General features: G+C 42.6%; 1 protein-coding gene across 3 annotated transcripts in view; it reads right to left on the bottom strand.

Annotated features, from left to right (window-relative positions):
• Window positions 1-21,263, bottom strand: part of ZBTB40 (zinc finger and BTB domain containing 40) — a 67,200-nt gene extending 45,937 nt beyond the window's left edge. Inside the window, exons 1-2 of one of the 3 annotated variants that reach the window (XM_088790453.1) lie at window positions 21,079-21,263; window positions 17,146-17,223 (exon numbers count right to left, since the gene is read on the bottom strand). The gene's annotated coding sequence lies outside the window, so the exon portion shown is untranslated. Of the gene's footprint in view, window positions 1-1,404; window positions 1,519-17,145; window positions 17,224-21,078 lie in introns of those variants that run through there. The other 2 variants (XM_088790454.1, XM_088790455.1) reach the window with 2 other exon arrangements.
• Window positions 21,264-21,520: the final 257 nt, after the last annotated feature.

The following is a 21,520-nucleotide window of genomic DNA, read 5'->3' as shown; positions in this document are numbered from 1 at the left end:
AAAACCCACTGCCTCTCTGAAATTAAAAATCAAAAAACATGGAAGATGAAAGAAGGGAGACTAGAGTTAGGGTGTTGCAAGAGTCAAGGGGGTGACAAAAATAATGATTAACTTTAGCCTTTGTTAAGTGAAGTACGCATGCTAACAGGTACGATATAAGGGAGAAAAAGCTAAATAAATATTTGCAAAAGAAAGGCATAGAAGGGAATAATGAACATGAGATTGACCCAATAGCAAGTGGGAAAAGGGAAAAAGGCCAAGAAAGTGTAGTAAACAGAAAATCTCTTAAGATGGCAGAAGTAAGTCCAAACGTATTAGTAATCATAATAAAGAAGCAGATTAAACTTTGTTAAAAGGCAGAGAGATTCTCTGATTGGATTTTTAAAAACCAGCTATATGCTGCTTATAAGAGAATTAATGTGTGGGTGCGTTTACACTTAAAACAGTACTTAGCAAGTAGTAATGATCACGTGTTAGCTGTTATTATTACCAAACCGAAGGTGTGAATCATTCGCATTAAACAGTTTTGAAACTAGCCATGTGACAAGACAGCTGAAGTATCTATCTGTAAATAAACAATTAAACTATATAATCTGTGTAGACCACTTTCAGGTACAGAATACTGTTATTAAATAAATCTAATATGTAATCATGAAGATTACACTAGTGATTTGGGGGCTGCTGAAATATACTATAGAGAGAGGCTAAACGATACTTTGCTGATCTCACAAGTAAAGTGTAAAAGCCTCTAACATGTATTTTACTGAGTTTACCCCTAACTCACTTTGCAACGAAGTTAAACGGAGGAGAGAGAATATAGTGCTAGATACGATGTCGTGAAAGTGTGTTTTCGGAATTAAGAAACTACAGTGTAAACACTGCATGTTGGAATCTCTAAGTGAGTCCTATAGATTCTGGTATAGAGGCAAACTAAATTATGTTATTAAGTACTTACTGAAACTTCTCTGCTCGGGAAAACTGTCAAAGGTCCCAAAGGAAGGACATTTAAGCAACAAAAGAGCACCAGACAGACGAATGTTTCTCAAAGAAACAATATTAAAGCCTCAAGAAAAGACTATTCTGATACAGAATAAAGATACTTAGAAGGAAAAAACTTAATTGGTTGAACCAAGTGCTGCATAATGACCCAAAACACAAATGGGAATTCAACACAAAGTGAAAACTAGGCCAGCTTTCTAAAGGGAGCACAAAGACTATATATATTTAAAATTTTATTTTGTCTACTTCCAAAAAGGAATTGAAAGTTTGGGGATTCTAGACATTACAAAGAAATAACAGTCAGACACAGGAGAAAAACCAGCAAATGCATAAGTGAGAACTAAATCATAGTTGGCAGAAAATATGAAATCCTTTTAATGAACAAAGAGGAATATAAAGACTTACAGTTTCGATATGCATTGTTTAAATAAAGTCAATGTTCTGAAATCCACAATTGCTGGCAATGACCTTAGCAAAGCACTCACGAAGTCCTTTACTGCTACTACCGGAGAGTAAGAGGCTTATCTGTGGCTCGGAACTGGACCTGCTCTTCCCCAATTTACTGTATTTATTTTCCCATAAGTCTTCGGCCAGCAATACACACGTCAACCAATGACTATTCAGGGGTCAATTGCCTACTATTTACTCGGCACATTGCTAGGTGTTGTGGGAGCCAAGTGAAATACAAAACAAGATTCTTGTGTCCACAAGGAGTTTGTAATAAAGTAGACTCAACTTGAGTCTTAAAAAGACTCAATCCATGAGAGACAAGATGAGGGAAGAGAAGAGAAAGGAAAAAAACCAGATTGATCCCGGGGAGTGGCAAGGAAAGGGAAAGGGCTGGAGCAGGTAAATGCAAGTTAGGTACAATTTCTACAGGAAGGGAGAAAAGGTAAAGAACTGCAGCCAGTGGGAGAACCACGAATCCAGCTCCAGAAGAGGCACACTTGGCATGGATGCCGGAAATAACGTATGTGCGTAGGCAATTGGCACTGCACCTGGCATTGGAAAGGCATCTAAGAAGTAGCTGCCATCATTCTATGGACACTGCGCTGGGTAGGGTGGGTCTCCCAAAACACCCAGCTACAGGAAGTGTGGAGCCTTACAGGCTGCCTAGGTGAGGGAGGCCAGAAAAGGAACAGAGGAACTTACACCTGTTTTGAGGGAAAAGCTTCTGAACTAGAAACAGCGCAATGAAAGCAGAGCTTTACCAGTGACAGGCAGGATGGACCAGGGAGGACAAGCAGCAGTGGGAAGGAAGAATGGGCATTCTGCTTACATTGTCCACCACGAAACAACTGCAGCTCCATGGAGCAGATGCTGGGCCCACCTCTGCCTGGCTTTCTGTGTCCCAACATTCAAGAGAGGAAAGCCATTCTAATACCTGATCAAGGGTCCTCTATGCTGGTTCCCCTAACCATTCTGCACTCTGCTCGGGCACATCTATTTCACGGTATGAGACATCTCTCTTATGGTCAGGCTCGACGCAGCCTTACTGCTTGAAGTGTTTTTTTCCTGTTGCTATTGATAACCCCTAGCTCCTGAAGAAAACTTTTACTTCTATCTTGATGCCTGGGCTCTGCTGGAACCAGAAAGCTGGAAGAGACCTTGCTGAGCCCTATTCATTGCTTTCAGCAAACACAAGTTCATTACTTGGTCACGTACTCTTGTTGCATGACCAAAGGACCTTAGTCCAATCTCTTCCCTTTTTAAGGGAGGAAACTGAGGTCCTGAGAGGCTGAGTGGCTCTTTGATCTGAGTCAGCTCTAACCCCGTGGCTATTTAGTGTCGCACAAACAATCCGAATCAGGTGAAATAACAGGCACTCTCAACATAATTAGAGCAAAGATCACACATTCAGAGACAAGAAATGGGGCATTTACTACACACAAAAAGATTTAAAATGTAAGGTATCTAAGGAATCAGCTAAGTTAAAAGAGAACGACTAGCAATTATTTCTGAGAATGCAAGCAGGATTGGTGAGGTTAGAAAAGGGTGACTGCAGCTTTCAGCAGGCCCAGATTTCTCAAGTTCAAAAGCAGTTGTCATTTGGTCTCTTACACTGAGGGCCTGAAAGGCAGCAATGTGTACCGTAAGGGATGGAGATTTTTGTATCTGACACTCCTGGGTCTACGGTGTATCTTTTCACACGTATTGTCATGTTTATTTCTCACGTTACCATCACTATCATCATTCCATCCCCAGTGCTAATCTACTGCTGTTCTAATGCCTGAGCTTTGTAGCAATGTCTGAATGCCCTGCGTGCTTTCCTAAGGTGCATTCTGGTCATTAGTGTATCCAGGTAGCCAGAACAGCTCTGAAGAACTCTAGTACCGAAGATTCCAAAGTGGCTGAATCGGGCATAAAATTCACCTTTGGGGATTTGGGAGGCTGGCTAGTGGGTAGATACCAAATAGGGATGATGCTGATAATAACATCTTGCTTATATACTGGGATTTGCACCTTGTCGTCCCATTTATCCTCATTTTACAGAGAAGACTATGGTTCAGAGATGTCAAATGCCGTGTTTAAGGCCACAGAGCTAATAAGGGGCAGAACTACGCCCAGGTCTCAACTCTCAAGCCATGGTCCTTTCCTTTATAACATGCAGGCCGCGCTGGATGCCAAGACTCAGCTACCAGCTCTGCAGGTAATTCTCCCTTCCCAGAGCTCAGCAGCCATTAAGAAGTGTAGCTGTCAACTCTTGGTTACTTAACAAGTACACTTACAGTCTCACCCTGAGGGAACTGGTTAGTGAGCCAATCCCATCGGCTCAGGAGACCATATTTTTCTCAATTACCAATTCATGTCTCACAACACACCCCTAATGATGTCCTGCTCTCTTTTCATATTCTACCGAATTATAGCAGGATATTAGTCATCAAAAAACCACTAGTAAGAGCTACTAATAATTAAGTACCTTATTGTGTTCCTAAGAACTGTTTATATGTGACTTCCTTGAATATAACAACGCAGCAAGATCGTTAAACCCAATTTACAAATAAGTCCTGATAATGAAGAGGTGAAGGAACAGGCCCAAGGTCACACAGCAAATCAGGGGAGGAACTGAGACTTTAACCCAGTCGGCCTGACCCTAAAGCTCACGCCCTTCTAGCCACTAGAAGTTTCTCAAACTTTAATATGCGTAGGAATCACCTAGGGACCTTGTCATAGAAAAGATTCTGATCCAGGAGTTCTGGGCTGGGACCTGAATTCTGCATTTCTAATAGGTTCCAGGTGCTACGAATGCTGTTGGTCCAAGGATTCCTCTCTGAGTCACAAAGGACTATACAACGTTGCCTGTTCTCAAATCACATTCTTTTCATATCAAATTATTATATATTTTAAGCAACGCTTCACCTCTTAAAAGTCACAAGTCATCCTCATTATCCTTTCCTTTTGCAGCTGCCCTTGGCTCCAGCCAGAAAAACAAACTCCAAACAGCTCTGGGAATAAAACCTACACAATGTGAAGGATTCCAATAACCAGGCCTGAGGTGAAAACTATGGCCTGGCATCAGCTCAAACTCCTTTGAAACGCATCTCAGCAACCTGGGCTTCCAGGACTAGCCAGCTTCCCTGGCTGCTGCCAAAGCAGCTAAGAGGTCAAACTGCTCCTGACCTAGAGTCAAGTGTCAACTGAACCTAGTTAAGCCTTGGACGGGCCTAGAATGGTGCAGCCAATCAATAAATGCGTGCGAAACTGAATACAGTGACGCGATCTTAGCTCATGACGCTATATATGACTTACTGTGACGTATCCTTTCTAGCCACTGTGCTATTGGTCTTCCCGTACAGAATCAGACAACTCTTCCTCCGACCCAGACCCCCTGAAAACTGTATTAAATAGCATTTCAAGGCCTCTGTTCTCTTTCCTAGCATAAAGTCTAAAATTAAGGCTCAGTATTATGTACTGCCTCGATATTTGGTCAAATCAAGAGAGTCTCCACCGGTTTAACCATAAATTCCACTACTCACTCTGCTCCCACGGACAAGGCCCCCCAGCCAAACAATCTTCGTTTTCAAAGGGACCAGGTACAGTTCCTGCTTATCTCGGAGTCGTGGGGTTCACTTCCCTCCCACCCCCTCAATTATTCACATAAGCCAATCACATCCTCTGGCAGGAACCCGGGATACCCCACCCACTAATACTACAAAGCCTGCCTCCCAAAGGCCCTGGCTCCTCTGCCCCTGAGTGCCGCTGCATGGGGTCCGGCATGGCAGGCTGTGTCCTTCCCTGGGGCTGGCTGTACATGTGACTAAGAAACTGCTGTCCGTCTCATCTGTCCAGTGTCCTGTGTTGTGTGTTCAGTCACAGCCCTAGGGTGGGAGTCCCTCCCTTATCAGTGGGGTGAAGAGGAGGTGATTACAACTTCTTCTTCGCCTAATCCACTGGTCTCTGCTCTTTCACATCCTGGAATCTCTTGGATGCCTTTGGCAAAGTCAACCGCTCTCTGATGGGAATAATACCCAGCACTATGCTAAGCGTTGCCCATACACTTCCCATCCAATATCTGAGGTAGACATCATTATTATCCCTAATTGACAGATGGGGAAACTAATGCAACAAGGGTGTGCAACTCGCCCAAGACACACAGCTGCTAAGCCTGAGCAGGGCTCAAGCGCAGACCTGCCTGGTTCCGCGTTCTTCACGACTGCCTTAGTCTCAGCAGCATTTCCCGGCTCACCGCGATCCTTCCTCAGCCCCTCACAGGCAGAGATGTGCTGCTGGATGGCCTCACAGGAGGCCCCTTGTTTCTTCTGCTGGTCTCTGCTGAAAAGATGGGTGAAGATGTGTATCTGGGAGAGAGTGCTGGTGGAACAGGTCAGCTGACTGGCTTGGCTGCCAAAAGACTTCTCTCCATGGCTTGAACTTAAGGTCTGGTTTGGTTGTCAACCTTGCAGATACAAAAACCCTATCCTATGCAAGTCTCACCGTTAATTGGACTTGGGGAGGTTAGACAACACTGTCTAAACTCAGAAGAGGAGAAAGAGAAACCAGGAAGCCAATTTATTAGTTCATTGACTAGTGAAATATGCCTACTCTTTGCAGTTATCTATAAAAACACTTTAAGCAGCGAGGTCAAGTCTCATCAGAAAGCCTTTTAGGAATCCCAGTAGAGACTGTATGCTACCTTCACGGATGCCTGGTGCGTCTGTCGTTGCCATGGAAGTGAAGTCCTGGCCCCCAGACTGGGCAGGTAGAGTCTGAGGTCAATACACACCGCACGGACAGCACCAGCTGTCATTGTCTTGTCACCTCCATCACCGAGTTAGTTCCTAGTCTCTTCCGCTCTCCTTTGATCTAGTTGGATTCAGCTCTGTCCTTAAGGCAACCTTGTGCAGGTACCTAACGGCACTGACTATGTCCTAATTTCTCAGTCTCTCTAAGAATATAAGGAGCGCCCTCCTGTTGCTCCTGCCCACGGGCTTTTGTCGGTGCTCCAACCATCAGTCTACAGCAGTTGAGAACTCCTGCTCCTTCCAGGAGCCTACGCCCAGTGAAGCTCTCAGCTCTCTTCCAACTTAGCCGCCTTCTAACTTCCAGCTGGGACACCTACCTTACTCGGGCTATCCCAGAGGCTGCCTCATCCCCTTTCCCTCTGTGCCCTCACCCGCTCCTTCCTCCCAAACCCTTCTTTCACCTGTTACTCTGCCTGTCTTCAGGCCACTCTGCCACACATCATTGATTCAAACTTAGGAAATTATTCATCGATACCAAACATAAATGAAATGGTTCCTGATCAGAAGGATAATAAAAATCAGAGAAGTCTGCAACTAGAATTATCGTTAGAGACTGTAATTCAGCCCTATTATTTTACAGATGAAGAAATTGATTGAAATTTAAGTGATCTGCCAAGTCACGTATCTAGGTAATGGCAGGGCCAGACCCAGAGCCCAGTACTTGAACTAAAACACCCAACTGCTAAGTATACACAACATGCCCTCCATGGGGAGGGCTTCCTATGTAGTATCTCACACACTGGCAGCCACTAGTACTAGGTAAACACAGCACAGTTACTGTTTTTTTTTCTTTGAATGCTGATTAAATATCAACCATTGATAGCTCTTTCAATGAGAAAATAATTGTCATTAAGCCATAAAACTGCCCAAAAGTGCCTCAGGGAATATACGATTGCAAATTTCCCAATTTACTATCATTAGTAGAAGTCTAAGCAAATTTGTGACTTAACAAAAACAAAAAAATTTTAAGTGACTATTTCAGATATTTAAAAGACAATATATTAATGAATTTTTTACTGAGGTCAGGATGAAGGTTAAAAAGAAAATGAGAAGCCCAGGATAGTAGAAGAAAAAATTTTTTAAATATTTGTGGCTTTAGACCCACTTCTAGGAATGTATATAGAAATAATTAGATATAATGAAATATTTATGTATACTGTATTCAGAGCAATAGCACTGATGGTTAAAAACTGGAAACTTAAATGTATAATGTGAGATTTTAAAGTAAATATGGTATACAGTCATATTATGGAATATTACTCTACCTGTAGCACATGTAACACCCTCCAAAAAATAAACTGGGACTTTATCAAATTGAAAAACTTTTGTGTATCAAAGGACACTATCATGAAAGTAAAAAGACAACCCATAGAATAGGAACAAACATTCTCAAATCACATATCTGACAAGAATCTGGTATCCCGAATATAGAAATGTAGTATATCAGAATACAGTATCCAGAACTCCTACAACTCAACAATAAAAGGGTAAATAAGCCAATTTAAAAGTGGGCAAAGGATATGAACAGACATCTCTCCAAAGAAAATAAAGAAAATGGTCAATAAACTCAGGAAAAGATGCTAAAAAATCAGTAGTAATTAGAGAAACGCAGATCAAAACCACAATGAGATACCACTCCACACCCACCAGGATGTTAGAATAAAACAAACACAGAAAATACAAGTGTTGTTGAGGATGTGAAGAAATTGGAACCCTCCTACACTGCTGGTAGGAATGTAAAATGGTGTGGTTGCTGTGGAAAACAGTTTGTTTGCCAGCTCCTCAAAAAGTTGAACACAGAGCCACCACATGACCCAGCAATTCCACTCCTAAGTATACACCCCCCCAAAATTGAAAACATACGTCTACACAAAAACTCGCACACTAATGTTGATTTGGCTGTTACGTAGCCAAAAAATGGAAACAACCCAAATGTCCATCAACGGATAAATGGACAAACAAAATGTTGTATATCCTACACAATGGAATATTATTCAGCAACAGAAAGGAATGGAATATTGATATGTGCTACAACATGGGTGGACCTTGAAAACACTATGTTAAGTGAAAAAAGCCAGACACAAAAGACCACATAGTGTGTGAGTCCATTCATATGACACGTCCAGAACAGGCAAATCCACAGAAACAGAAAGTGGATTAGTGGTTGCCAGATGCTGTGAGGAGGGGAGATTTGGGAGTGAACGCTAATGGGTACGGGCTGTTCACGGTATACGGATTACATCTCAATTTTTAAAATTAGGCTCTTGAAGATTTTTAATAATGTGGGGAGATGCTTTCAATATACTAACAGAAAAAAACAATATGTAATTATATCTATAACTCCAATTTGGTTTAAAAACATATGTACCTGCAGATACACATTTGCATTAAAAGAAACATAAACTATTTCAAAATGCTAACGGTGGTTATCCTGAGGTGGTGTTATCGTGAGGAACTTATTTTCTTTTTCATACATGTCAAAATTTTCTATAGTAAACATGCATTATTTTTACAGCCAGGAAATTTAAAAATAGAAACCCAGGTAGGTCTGTCTGGCTACACAGCTAACGTCATTTCCAACATACTATACACTCCCTGCAAGGTACCAGGCAAAGTCAATAAGATACAAGCTCTGCCAGCAAAGAATTTACATAAGCCTAGGGTGGGGGTTTCACCCCAGTCCATGGACTGCAGGGGGGAAGAAAAGTGCACATGCTCTTTAAATTACATGCAATCTTGTCCATTTGCACACTCCCTGGGGGGCAGGCCCCACGGCTGTCGCGAGCAGCAGTGTAGCCTAGTGGTTAAAGGCTGGAGCTGGAGCCAGACTACCTGAGTGTGAAGCTTGAATGTCCAGTTGGCTGCAATGTGTGATCTTGGAGAAATGACCTACCCTGCGTGGGGCACAGTTTCCCCATCTACAAAATAGAAGTAATAATAATACCTCTCTCACTGGTTTGTTAGAAGATGAAATGAGTTAACACTCCAAAAGCACCAGCACTATATGCTAGGGACATACTAAGTGCTCAACAAATCAATGAGCTGCTGTCTGCTGTCGTTGTCATCGTCAGTACCACCACCATCACTTCACCACCAGATTCTCAAGGAGGGAGAGACACAGCAGATTAAGGATCACGAGTTGGGTTGCCACATCTCAAAACTCGCGCTGGCATCTGATTCTTGATAAGCCTTAATAACCATTACATTCAACCAATTTATTTTTTCAGATTCTCTCCATTTCTAATGGAACTCTTCTTTTGAGGCATTCTATAAAATACAATGAGGCGAAACATCAAAAGGCTTGACATAACAAATTGCTTGTGTCCTCTTATCTCCTAATTCCTAGAAACAAGCGATTTTTCAAGGCTATTAAAATGGAAGGAGGCTTTGAGAGACTTATCTGTCTCTCCCCTGCCTTTCTGGGCCATGCTGCTCTGATCCAGTACTTCATCCAAGATGACTCTTGACAGGCCAAACTACAAGATCTCCTAAGCAACAGATTCATCTAATGAGTGACTGGGGTGAGTGACTGCATTACACCCAATGCGACTCTTGCATCCTGCAGGCCCGAGCTGCAACAAGCAATCATCGCCTCAGTGCTTTCACATCCAACCTCTTAGGTACTAAAAAGGCCCTCGGCCCTGATAGACATTTTGCTTGGCCCTGAATATGTGGATGAGTTCTGAGTTTTCACCAATTTGATGATAAGATACAGTTTTCTTCAGCAGGGAATAAATCTGGACCACACAGTAACACAGTACCAAATGCCAACTTCAAAGATACTAGTCTAATGTAAAAAATCAAACAGCTCAGACAACTAAAGAATACCAAATCAGGCCCAGCGACTCCAGAGGCTGTGTGCTTACAGTAAAGGTTTGGAGCACAGGCGCTGGAAGTATGAGGGCCCAGGGGGTGAATTGCAGCTGTGCCCCTCTTACTAGCTGTATGACTTCAGGCAAGGTGCTTCTCTCTCTAGGCCTCAGTTTTCTCATATGTAAAATGGGGATAATATTAGTCTTCATCTCATAGGGTAGTTATAAGCAATAATAAGCCACTGTAGTTAAATGAGTCAACAATATACATAAAGGACATGTCCTGTAATATTTTAAACATTCATTAAATGTTAAAAGGAAGCATAAAAATACACCTGCCAAAATATTTGTTGTTATAGTTCTTAGGCTGGGTGGTCAGCTCACAGATGTACTTTTTGAAAATCACTCTGCCTCACCATTTTATATGTTACATATGTATCTTCTATATATGTTAAATATTACATGATTTTTAAAAAAAAGAAAATAATTTCTAGAAAACCACATTATATTCATATCATACAGCTGGTCTGAGATAGGAGTCAGCTAGAATGGGGAGGGTTAGGCCTGTCACAGATAATTGGGCTGTAATTAGAGATTTCATACAAAGCCTTAAACGGACTGAAAATTAGGAGAAGATACAAAGAACTTCTGAAATCACCTAGTCCAATTCCTGGGTTTTGCAGATGAGAAAACCGAAGTGTTAAGGAAAGCGTTTTTAAGATCTTCCGGGTCACTAATGACAGAAATGAGACTCTTACTGTCACCGATGTCTGAACTACATATTCAAAGTGGAAAGCAATGAGGAAGACATTTTGGAAAGGGGAAACAGACAGACACAGTTGGAAAGGGTTAAGGTAGTGACCTAACAATACGGAGTTAACATTTACTAAGATTTATTATATCCCAGGCACTGAGCCAAGCACTTTGCATGGGTGGCCTTATATAAATTTTGCAAAACCTGTGAGGCAGTTACTATTATTAACTCCCCTTTCAACTGAGAAAGTGGAGACCTACAGAGATTAAATGACCACCCCCAAATCACAAAGCCAGTGTGAATGGTAGTCAGTAAATGAACCCATGCTGTCTGACTCCGGAGCTGGAACCTTTACCACTGCACGTTGCCCAAGCTGGAGAATTTAAAAAGCAGTGAAGCTCTTGATAGGAGTCTTTTTCCTACTTTTTTGGTAATGTCTCAGCTCAGAGACGTAATGTACGGTAAAGCTACACAGTAAATAAAGTGATTATTAAGTAAGAGCGGGTAACATTACTTAGAATCTACTCATTCTGTGCTCTATAAGGCACCACACACACATTCCTCAAGCCCCCACCCCGACTTTCCCAGGATCACACAGCTGGTACAGTGCTGCTGGGGTATGTGGCACCCTTGCAGCTCTAGTGTCACTCCAAGGCCCCACTTCCCAACGTCATCACTGGACAGCACGTCCAGCCGATCTTTACGAGCTCAGCCAAACGCCCTGAACTGAGGCTTGGCACTGCGCAGAGAAGAAATTCAGCATAATCCCTGTTCCCGAAGAGCTTATGGCACAGGTGGGAAGAAGAGACCACTTTCAGCTTAAAATCCTTCTTTTCTTGTACCTTCACAGTGAAGCGGCAGAAGTACTGAAGAGACTACAAACCTTCGGCTTCCTGCAATACTGTCCTTACGCCACCACTCAGATCGCCCTGCCTTCAAACACCCCTGCGGACATTCATAGATGAACTCCCTTCTCCTCTCCTCCTAGTGCTGTAAGGTTCTTTCGGTCTTTGAAGAAATGGGATTATCTTCATCTCTTACCTTTCTCTAGTCCATCACCAGGGAGTATGAAAAGAGAGGTAACGTAAGGAACTAACAAAAGCAAACAAACAAATTGCACAAGGGCATAACTTCTCTGTTGTCTTGAACTTTGGGAACGAGTCTGTAGGAATTCATACTATTTGCTCAAAAATGTTCAAAGAAGACATGGACAATTTCCCTCGCAACGTTTTGCTGCCCGGGGTAAAACATCCAGAACTCTAGGGGCCCATTAGTCTGCTGTCTTGGACTTTGACCTTAGAAAGTCTCCCTCTGGTTTGAACTGACTGGAAGTGAGGCCAGTGGACAGCAGAGTGCCAGCTCTGAGCAGCGGGTGTCCAGGGTGGCCGAATTTAATGACTGCCAGGGCTTCACAGCAACATTCAGAAGCTACGGTACCACACCAGTCTAAGGACTAAATCAGTAAGAGCGCAAGTTTCACTGTTATTTAAACATATAGGTTCCTGACATCATGCTAGGTGGGGCTGGGCACACAAAACAGTGGCAGGTCTTTAAAAATCCACTAATACCAGATCGCACTAATAAAACTAGACCAAAAAACAGGAAAGGCAAAGCGTGAGCAGAGCACATAAGGAGTAAGGTAGGGGGGCTTACAGTTTGCAAATGGTAGAAGTGAGGGCAGTAGCTGGGATATGAATTAGTGGGGGAGACTAATCAAATACGACCAGTTTGAGTTTAGAAGAGTGGCTCTGGACTGTCTCCCTTGCCTGGGCTTTTCCCTAGCCAACTGGTTAAAATTTGAAAAACCTTAATAAGGAGCTAAAAATAAAAGTCAGGTTCTAAAGCCGACTTTAGCTTTGTAACCTTGAGTTACTTAACCTTTGAAAACCTGTTTTCTCACGAGTAAAGTGGAGTTAACATGTATGTAGGAGCTCATAATGCTATGTTCACTTTTGCATGTTTGAAATTTTCATACCAATTTTTTAAATGGGGATAATAGTACTTATTGCTTAGCTGCTGCAAGGATTACAAGAAATATTTATATAAAACTCCTAGTATAGTGCCTGCACTTTGTAGGCATTCAATAAATGGTAACTACTATTACCAACACAGTATTTTTTAAAGTTCTAGGGCAGGGATAACAAAATGCTGTGAACCAGCGAACTAACGGCTGCAGAGTGCAGACTCACAGGTCTCACAGGCTTCTTCCTCTTTCTTGCACTTTCATTTTCCCCTTACTGCTTTATTTATCCATTCGACAACTACCCCTATGTACTGACTACCTACTGTATGTCGGACACAGAGTTAGATAGTAAGACGGGGAAAGACAGGCAGACAACAGAAGGGATTTTGAGGGGACAATATAACAAGATGGGCTGTTGGGGGTGTATCTCAGAACCAAATGAAATGATATGCAAAAAGTCTGGAATATGTGGGTATATGCAACTTCTCTGAGAAGTTCTGGGGGCATTCTCAAAGAAATTATTTATTTTTTTAAAGTTAAGAACGAAAGTTTAGGGCAGCCAGTTGGCTCAGTTGGTTAGAGCACAGTGCTCGGAACACCCAGGTCGCCGGTTCAATTCCCACATGGGCCAGTGAGCTGCGCCCTCCACAACTAGATTGAAAACAACGACTTGACTTGGAGCTGATGGGTCCTGGAAAAACACACTGTTCCCCAATAAAATTTTTTTAAAAATTACAAAAGCACTATGTGCTAAAAAAAAAAAAAAAAAAGAATGAAAGTCTAACAAACTGAACAAGAAGCACACAAATTTTCCATAAGGAAAAACATAAAGCATTCCTGAAAAACCATAAAAGTAGCCTTAAGCAAATGGAAAGATAGACTGTGATCTTGGAAAGGAAGACTCAATATCATAAAGATGTCAGTTCTCCCTAAGCTAACTTATAAATTTAACATGATCTCAGTAAAAATACCATCAAGTTGTTTCCTCCTGAAATTAGACAAACTGATTATAAAGTTCACATGGCAGAATAAACAAGTCAAAGCAGCCAAGGAAATGCTGGAAAAGGGCAGTATGAAAAAACTGGCCTTTCCAAATAGTAAAACAAATTATAAAGCCTCTAAAATTATGATGCTTTTGTAATGACATATGAGCTGACAAACCAAGGGAACAAAACAGAAAATCCAGAAATAAATCCAAATGCATACAAGAGGTTAGTATCTAAGAAAGACAGCATCTCAAATCAGTGGAGTAAGGTAAGAACTTTTAGTGTTGGGGCATCTGGCTGGCCAATGGGAATAGATAAAATTGGATCCTCCTTCAAACTACATGCCTAGAAAAATACCAAATGGATCAGAGTCATAGATGGGATTTTTTTAAAAAAAGTGAAACCAGGGGGCCGGCCCGGTGGCTCAGGCAGTTGGAGCTCCGTGCTCCTAACTCCGAAGGCTGCTGGTTCGATTCCCACATGGGCCAGTCAGCTCTCAACCACAGGGTTGCCAGTTGGCTTCCTAGTGGGCTCCGCCCCCTGCAACTAACAAGGGCATCTGAACCTGGAGCTGAGCTGCGCCCTCCACAACTAAGGTTCAAAGGACAACAACTTGACTTGGAAAAAGTCCTGGAAGTACACACTGTTCCCCAATAAAGTCCTGTTCCTCTTCCCCAATAAAAAATCTTAAAAAAATAAAAGTGAAACCATGTATGTACTGGAACATTAATGAATTCCTCATAAACTGAAGAGTAGGGCAAACGTCCTTATTCTGATTCAAAAACTAAAGCAATACATATACTGTAAGACTGATAAATATGACGATATAAAGATATAAAACTTTTGTACAGCAATAAAACATATGCAAAGTCAGGCATATGACACACTGGTAAAAATATTTTTGCAACTTATATCACAGACATTGGGGCAGATATCCTGTATCTCATAAAAGGCGAAAACAAATTTAAACTATACTGATATTTTGTTTCTTACCTAACAGATTGGCAAAAGCCCAAAACTCTGACAGTAAGACTCAAGAGAAAAAAAAGGCAGGTCGGGCATGAAATACAAACTTTTGTGAATGTACCTTGTTACATAGTTTTGATTTTGGAACGATGTTGGTTACATTGTTAAAAACAAAATCAGACTTTGAAAAGCAATTCTTAAAGTTTAAAACAAATGAAACTGTTTATCAAGTTTATCAAGTTGGTGGCATAACCACACAAAGAAAATAATTACAAGTGACTTCAGGACAGTATTTGACTATATTATCTTGAGTAGCACATAGTGTAAGGACAAAGGAATCACATAGAAAACTAAAATATTCAGTAATCTAATGATTCACGTGGATGACAGAACTGCTGGTTAATAACACGGCCAGGGACATCAGCAGCCTCAAAGCCCCCCAGGGTGGCCCAGAAAGGATGAAGTTCAGTGACCCAATGAATGGCTACTAGCGCTCCAGCAGAAGGGTGAGGGGGAGCGGAGAGCGCTGAGATGTGACTTGAGACTAGCGCAGCCAGAGAGCTTGAGGGCAGACAATGCTGCTGGTGGAGCTGTATGCAATGGGAGTGACATGTTCCGAGCTGTGCTTTGCAAGGACCACTGACAACCACGTACGAAACAGACTGAAGAGGAACAAAGCTGGAAGCCAGCTGACCAGCTAGGAGGTTTTTGCAGTAATCCAGCACAAGGGATTATAGTAGCTTTTACCAAAGGAGAAAGGGGACATCCAACAGGCTTATAGTCCATATAAATATGTGCTCTTTGTGGGTGGGGAGTGGAACGGGGGTGGTAGGTTCAGTGAAGGGGAAGATCATGGGAGGACTCCCAGGTTTTTCTGCCTTTGGCAACCCTGGGGTGCCATTCACTGAGACTAGGAACCAAAGAGAAATACCAGATGGAAGAAAAATGGCAAATTCGCTGCTGCCAGACCCCTGACAGCATCTTTCAGAGCTCGTGGGGACACGGAGCTGAAGGAGTCAAGAAGGAAAACCCACAGGTCAGGCTGCAGTCCTCGAAAGCTGAGAAACAGATGAAGCGAGCGGGTTACAGTAACTTGCAACATCTTCTCAAAGTCAGAAACAGAATCACATACTGTTCACTTTTATTTTTATATTTAAAAAATTCAAGTAGCCAATATTTGGAGCCTCAACAGCTATTATTTACCTTTGTAATCCTTTGTTTCTAATCTCCCTCATCCTACTTGGGCACTTTCCTTCATAAAATATTCTCTATTATTTGTCCCAGAACCAGATTCTAGGGCCTGTAGCAGAGGGCATTCATGCAAATACCTCCGAAGATCATACAGTTATAAAATCTCTGATGTTTAAAATGTAAGCAACTAATTGTCAAACACTATATGGGCCAAATAAACTCTGGCCGACTGAAATTTTCTATTGAGGTACCATTTTTACAAAAAAGCCTAAGATAAATATTTAAAAGCTATTTCCTTCTTTTTATTTCCCTTTGAGTACTAATAAAACCAGAAATTACAACTATGAATTGACTTTCTCAGAGGTCCTAGTATTAGAGAAATTCGGATATAAGTTTGGCTTCAAAACAGAAGCTCTTTACTTTCGCAGCTGCAGAGGGACTCCTGGACAAATGCTGGGGAAGCATCCTCTCCGTCTTGACACCTGTCTCTGTCTCTTTGAATCTATCCCTCTCTTCCTCCTCTTTCCCTCTTGACCCTCCTCTCCTAACTCGGAGGAACTGACACCCTCTGTAAGAAGTTGAAGTCTAGAGCCAAAGGATTAGGCTTCTACTATTCTTCCTTTCACCTGTTCAAAGAAACAAATATGGTTTCTGCTAACACCGTTGCCAAGACAAACAATATGCCTCCATTTCAGCAGCCTCATGTGAAATAAGGACAAACAGGGTCTTTAAGGGATTTCTGAAGCACCTCATTGGGTAAATAACTCTATTACAAATGAACACTCAACTATGCTTGACCACTTTAGGCAGGAATCAAGGTCTGAAAAGATATTTTTAAACTCAGAGGTCAACGCCACAGAACAGTAGGACATAACTGGCTTTGGGGGGATTTTCATCACTACTGTGATTGAGTGATATGATATTTCACTGTTGGCTCTGCACCCTTTGAGGGGTCAAGGAGCCCCTCTGAGATCTGATTGAAGTAATGCACCTTCTTCCCAGAAAAATGAATTCACACAAATTTGCAAGCAAATTCAAAGGATTTGTGGATCCCTTGCAACTCCACTGTTCCCCCAGATTATCAATCCCTGCCTTAGGGGGATCAGCTATAACGCATTTACTTCATCTAAGGAAATGAAATACTTGGTGTCATGATTTGAAGCTCGGCCAATACGGTCTGGAGGATAACAACATCAGGGAAATGTAAGGTAAGCTAGCTTTCTTTCCTTACCCTTCTCTCCCCCAAGGCCTGCAGGAGTCTCAAAACTGCATGCTCTCTGCAAAGGAACTACCACACCCTCTGCGTGACCTAAAAAAAAAAAAAAAAAAAAAAAAGGGACAATCTCATCTCTGACTTTAAATGCCCTTAAATGCTTAATTTTTCCTCTATGTGGTGACAGCTGGCTTTCTCCACATTATTCAAGGTGCTGACTTTAGAAGGCAGGTTATTGGAGATCCAGAAAACCAAATAGTCCAATTCAATGTCCTTGTAAAAATCAAAGAGCTCACTTTCCTGAAGAGCTGAAAGAGGCTGAGAGGTCACTGCCTTCCTCCAGGGTGCTGGTACAGGCAGAACTCCAGAAGGGTAATGTAAACACTCAGTATGAGGCAACAGGGCATACCAATTTGCTTTTCAATCTATTTTATTTCAGTTCAAAGCATCTTTGCAGACAGATAGTCCAAGAAAATAAGCCACACTTTGGTTATACTCAGTCTTCCCCAAGCTCCAAAAGCAGCTGAGTATTGCCAAAGCGTGGCTCTTTTTCCTGCACTGCCTGTCTGCCATGATGCTTTGAACTGAAATAGATTGAAAAACAAATCAGTATGCCCTGGACCTTCCTGCAGTTTTATGTTATCCTTCAAAGCTAATGTTACCACCTACTCTTTACTGGAACCCGAAAGACCCAAATCACAGAGTAAAACTGAAATACTTTAAATTTGAAGGTCCCACCCAAACCTAAAATAGCAATTTAATTCAAGGCTTGTTGTTTAACGTTGCATTAACATGCCACTCTGTCCGGTTCCTCGCTCCATTTGATGGGCTGGATTACATCTTCTGATGACATGTGCCATCTGGGTACTGGACACAGTTTAAAGCAAAACATGACATTGCTGATCTTATATAGTTCACTCAATTTATTACGGCCTCTGTAATTTTTCATGTTCATGAGCCCAAACATCATATTATTTTTACTTACTCAAAAAATCTGCTACTTGCTTTAAAGTATTCAATTCCCTGCTTAAAGTATGCAACATTATTTTGAAAACTTTTAGAGGTAACCCACAATCATTTGTAAACAAATTTTGAAATGATCACCAACTAGGAGAAGCCTTTCATTTTCTTAGAATGCCATCCGAAAATGCACATGTACACAATGGAGGAACACAAATGGTTTTGATCTTGAAATACTAAAATGATGAAAAATGCTCTGAATAGACAGTTGTAAAATTTGGCTGGGAAAAAAACTTATATCCCGGTTGAAAAAAATTACATCCCAGTTGGAAAAGTTCATCTCTTAACAGAAACATTAAGGAAAAATAAGATCTGTTCCCCTACCTCCAAAAGACAGAAACACCCCCTCCCACACACACAATTTGTGTGTAACACACTTCTTGATTTTTGTTATTATTTAGCATGTTAAATAAGTCTCCATTTGGGGCCACATTTGGTCAGTTCTCCCTGATTAGAATTCAGTAACATGTGTAACAACAAGAAAACTCAGAACCTATTATTACATTTCGTCTTATTTAATCCACACAATAACCCTTTGAAGAGGTACCATTATCCACATTGGAAGATTAGACAAATAATCTGTAACTGGCCCAGCAGGATGCAGCTCTGTCAGCAGCAAAGCTGGGTTCAGGGCCAGAAATCAGAGCACAGGACTGTGAAACAGCACAATCACTCACTCCTTTCGGTCCTCCAGCACCCCGGGTTCTTGCCACAGTAGTCTCTGAACCTATTGAAAAGTTCTGCCTCCCCACTTCTCTCCCTTTTCCCTTCTTGCTGGACTGGTTCCCTGTCACTCAACAAGTTTCAACTTAAACTACCTTTCTCAAGGGAGGCCTTCCAGGGCCATCCTGGGAAAAGGAGTCTGTCAGGTTAGCACTGTTTTGTTTCCTTTATAGTAGTTGCCACAGTTTGGAGTGACTTGGTTATTTTTTTACTGTCATGGACACTAGGTGTTAGGTCCATCTTGCTCACCCTGGCTTAGCACGGTGGTACCTGGTACATAGCAGGCACTCAAATATTTGCTCAGCACATGGCCTGGATTTGTTGATTTAATATTTACCAAATGACTGGTTGTGGGCACTGGCTAGCCCCTGATACAAAAAGGTAAGGTGTGGTCCGTGCCTTTGAAGACCTCCCAAGTTGGTAGAAAAGATAAACAGATAGAATAATACAGGGTGGTGAGTGGGATCAGTTTAGGTTCAGGTCCCAGCTGCCTTATGCATTCATTAGCTATGCAACCTTGACATCTCTCCTGAGTCTCAGTGTCCTCATCTTTAAAATGGGAATATTAATACTACCTATGTCATAGCATTGGTGTGAGGATTAAATGATAATCCATGTAAATCAAGCACATCGTGCAGTTCTTAGCACAGAGGAATCACTCAATAAATATTAACTACTAATTTTATTATTATGATGCTATGACAGCTGTATTTGAAATTATCTTTATTTACTTGTGTACCATCTGTCCAAGCCCCTATAGATTTTAATTCTGTGGAAGGACAAAGATTATATTGATCTTGTTCGCCACTGTATTTCCAGGGATTTGAATCATTTCTAGCACAAAGTAAGTGCCAAACAAATGTTGAACAATTCATGAACGCATGCGTGCAAGCATGGGTTGTTCTAAAACCATTTGTTAAACTAGTGATGAATAGCTAGGTTTGGGAACTGCTGCCATTGAAGAAAGGCATCTAAATTAGAAAATGGGGTGTGGCAGAAATTTGATGATATAGCCAAGTAGAAATTTCACTTTGGGGTTGTCAGTGAATCTCCACAAACCACACAAAGATTGGAATACAATTCCAAGGACGAACCAATGATAGCCCCAGGTTGACCAGGTAGGGGACTTCCAGAGGTGAGCTCAATTTGCAGACCTATAACTATTATAGTACACTCTTAAATAGCTTACCCACTCAGAATCTAAGCTGCCTTCTCTTAAAGAGAAACATGGACACTTGCCTTTAAAGTGTTGTTAGCACAAAAAACGCTGGGTATGAATATAAAGCACCTAGCTTATCATAACAATTCCCACTTTGAATAATAAATCAGTAAGACCAGCCGAGATAATGGAAGCCAGTGTTTTGTCAAAGAGCTCTAAGTGCATGGGACAGTTGTTAAATGGAGTTTCCCATTCCGTGAGAAGAGGCCCGAGGAATCGCTGGACAACACTGACCCAGTCTACTTGTGTCTATGGCAAGGGTCGGCACTCCTTTTATGTAAAGGGCCAGATAGAAATATTTTCGGCTTTGTGGGCCAAGTGATCAAAGTCTTGCGACATCTGCGTCAACTACCCAACTTTGCTCTTGTAGCAGGGACGCAGTCGTAAACAAAGCATAAACCATGAACATGGCTGTGTTCCAATAAAACTCCATTTATGGACTCTGAAAATTTGATTTCATGTAACTGTCACAATTCATATGAAATACTGCCCTCCCCCCCAAAACCATTAACAAATGTAAAAACCATTCTTAGCTCCTGGCAGACAAAAAACAGGACGGGGTGGGGGTGGGGGTGGGAGGGCGGATTTGGCCCAAGGCCAGCTTGCCTGTGCCTGGTATAGGGACGTGGCGGGGGAGGGGGATGAGACTAAGAGCATCCGCCCCGAGAGGCCTGCGATCGCGCGGGGTGGGAGGCGGTGCGGGGCTCGGGCAGGCCCCAGGCGGAGAGAAGGCCCCAGAGGGAGCGAGCGCCCCGGCTGGGACCCCATAGCCTTTCCCCGCCGGAAGCAAGAGCCGAGCCTGGCGTTGGGTGTGGGCCGCCCACGGGGGTCCGCGTCCCAGGGCGGGGGAGCGGCTGGGACTGGGCAGAGCCGGGCGGAATTCGCCCTGCGAAAGGGTCTCTGCAGGCCCCTCATTTGGGGCGCCTCTCGCCGGCATCAGCTACAAAAGGGGTCTCCACGCTGAGTCCCAGCCCCGTTTCTATGGTTACCTGTTCAGCACCGATTCAAACTGCCGTTCTTTATTGACAGCGCCATAAAGGACACGAACACTCCTGCCCAAAGGGAACAATAAAGATTTCTTCATTCAACAGCGCCATAGACGCCAGAAGACGGCCATCTTGAGGCCGGCGCAGACGGGCTATAAGCGGCAAGGGGGAGGTCCGGCCTGCCCCGTGCGCTGCAGTCACGTGCTGGTGGTGGTGGGGCTCTTGGGGGTGGGGCCTGTGTCACGCGCGCTCTCTCCACCAATACTAGGACACTGGAGTAAGCTGGTTACTGACCTTGTCTCTGACCTATGACCCCTAACCCCTCCCCTGCCCACACTCCCTTAGGAAAGTTCAAGTTGAGTTACACCGCCCCTCGCGGTGGGGCAGCACTAGGGTTAGGATCAAGTAGACACAAAAGGTTGCTTTCCATTTTTTCAAAACAACT

This window comes from Rhinolophus sinicus, chromosome 14 (genome assembly GCF_057876585.1).
Source record: "Rhinolophus sinicus isolate RSI-liver-muscle chromosome 14, RSI-T2T, whole genome shotgun sequence".
NCBI lineage: Eukaryota > Metazoa > Chordata > Mammalia > Chiroptera > Rhinolophidae > Rhinolophus > Rhinolophus sinicus.
Note: the sequence above shows the minus strand (reverse complement) of the source record. Positions and strands in the feature narration are given on the sequence as shown.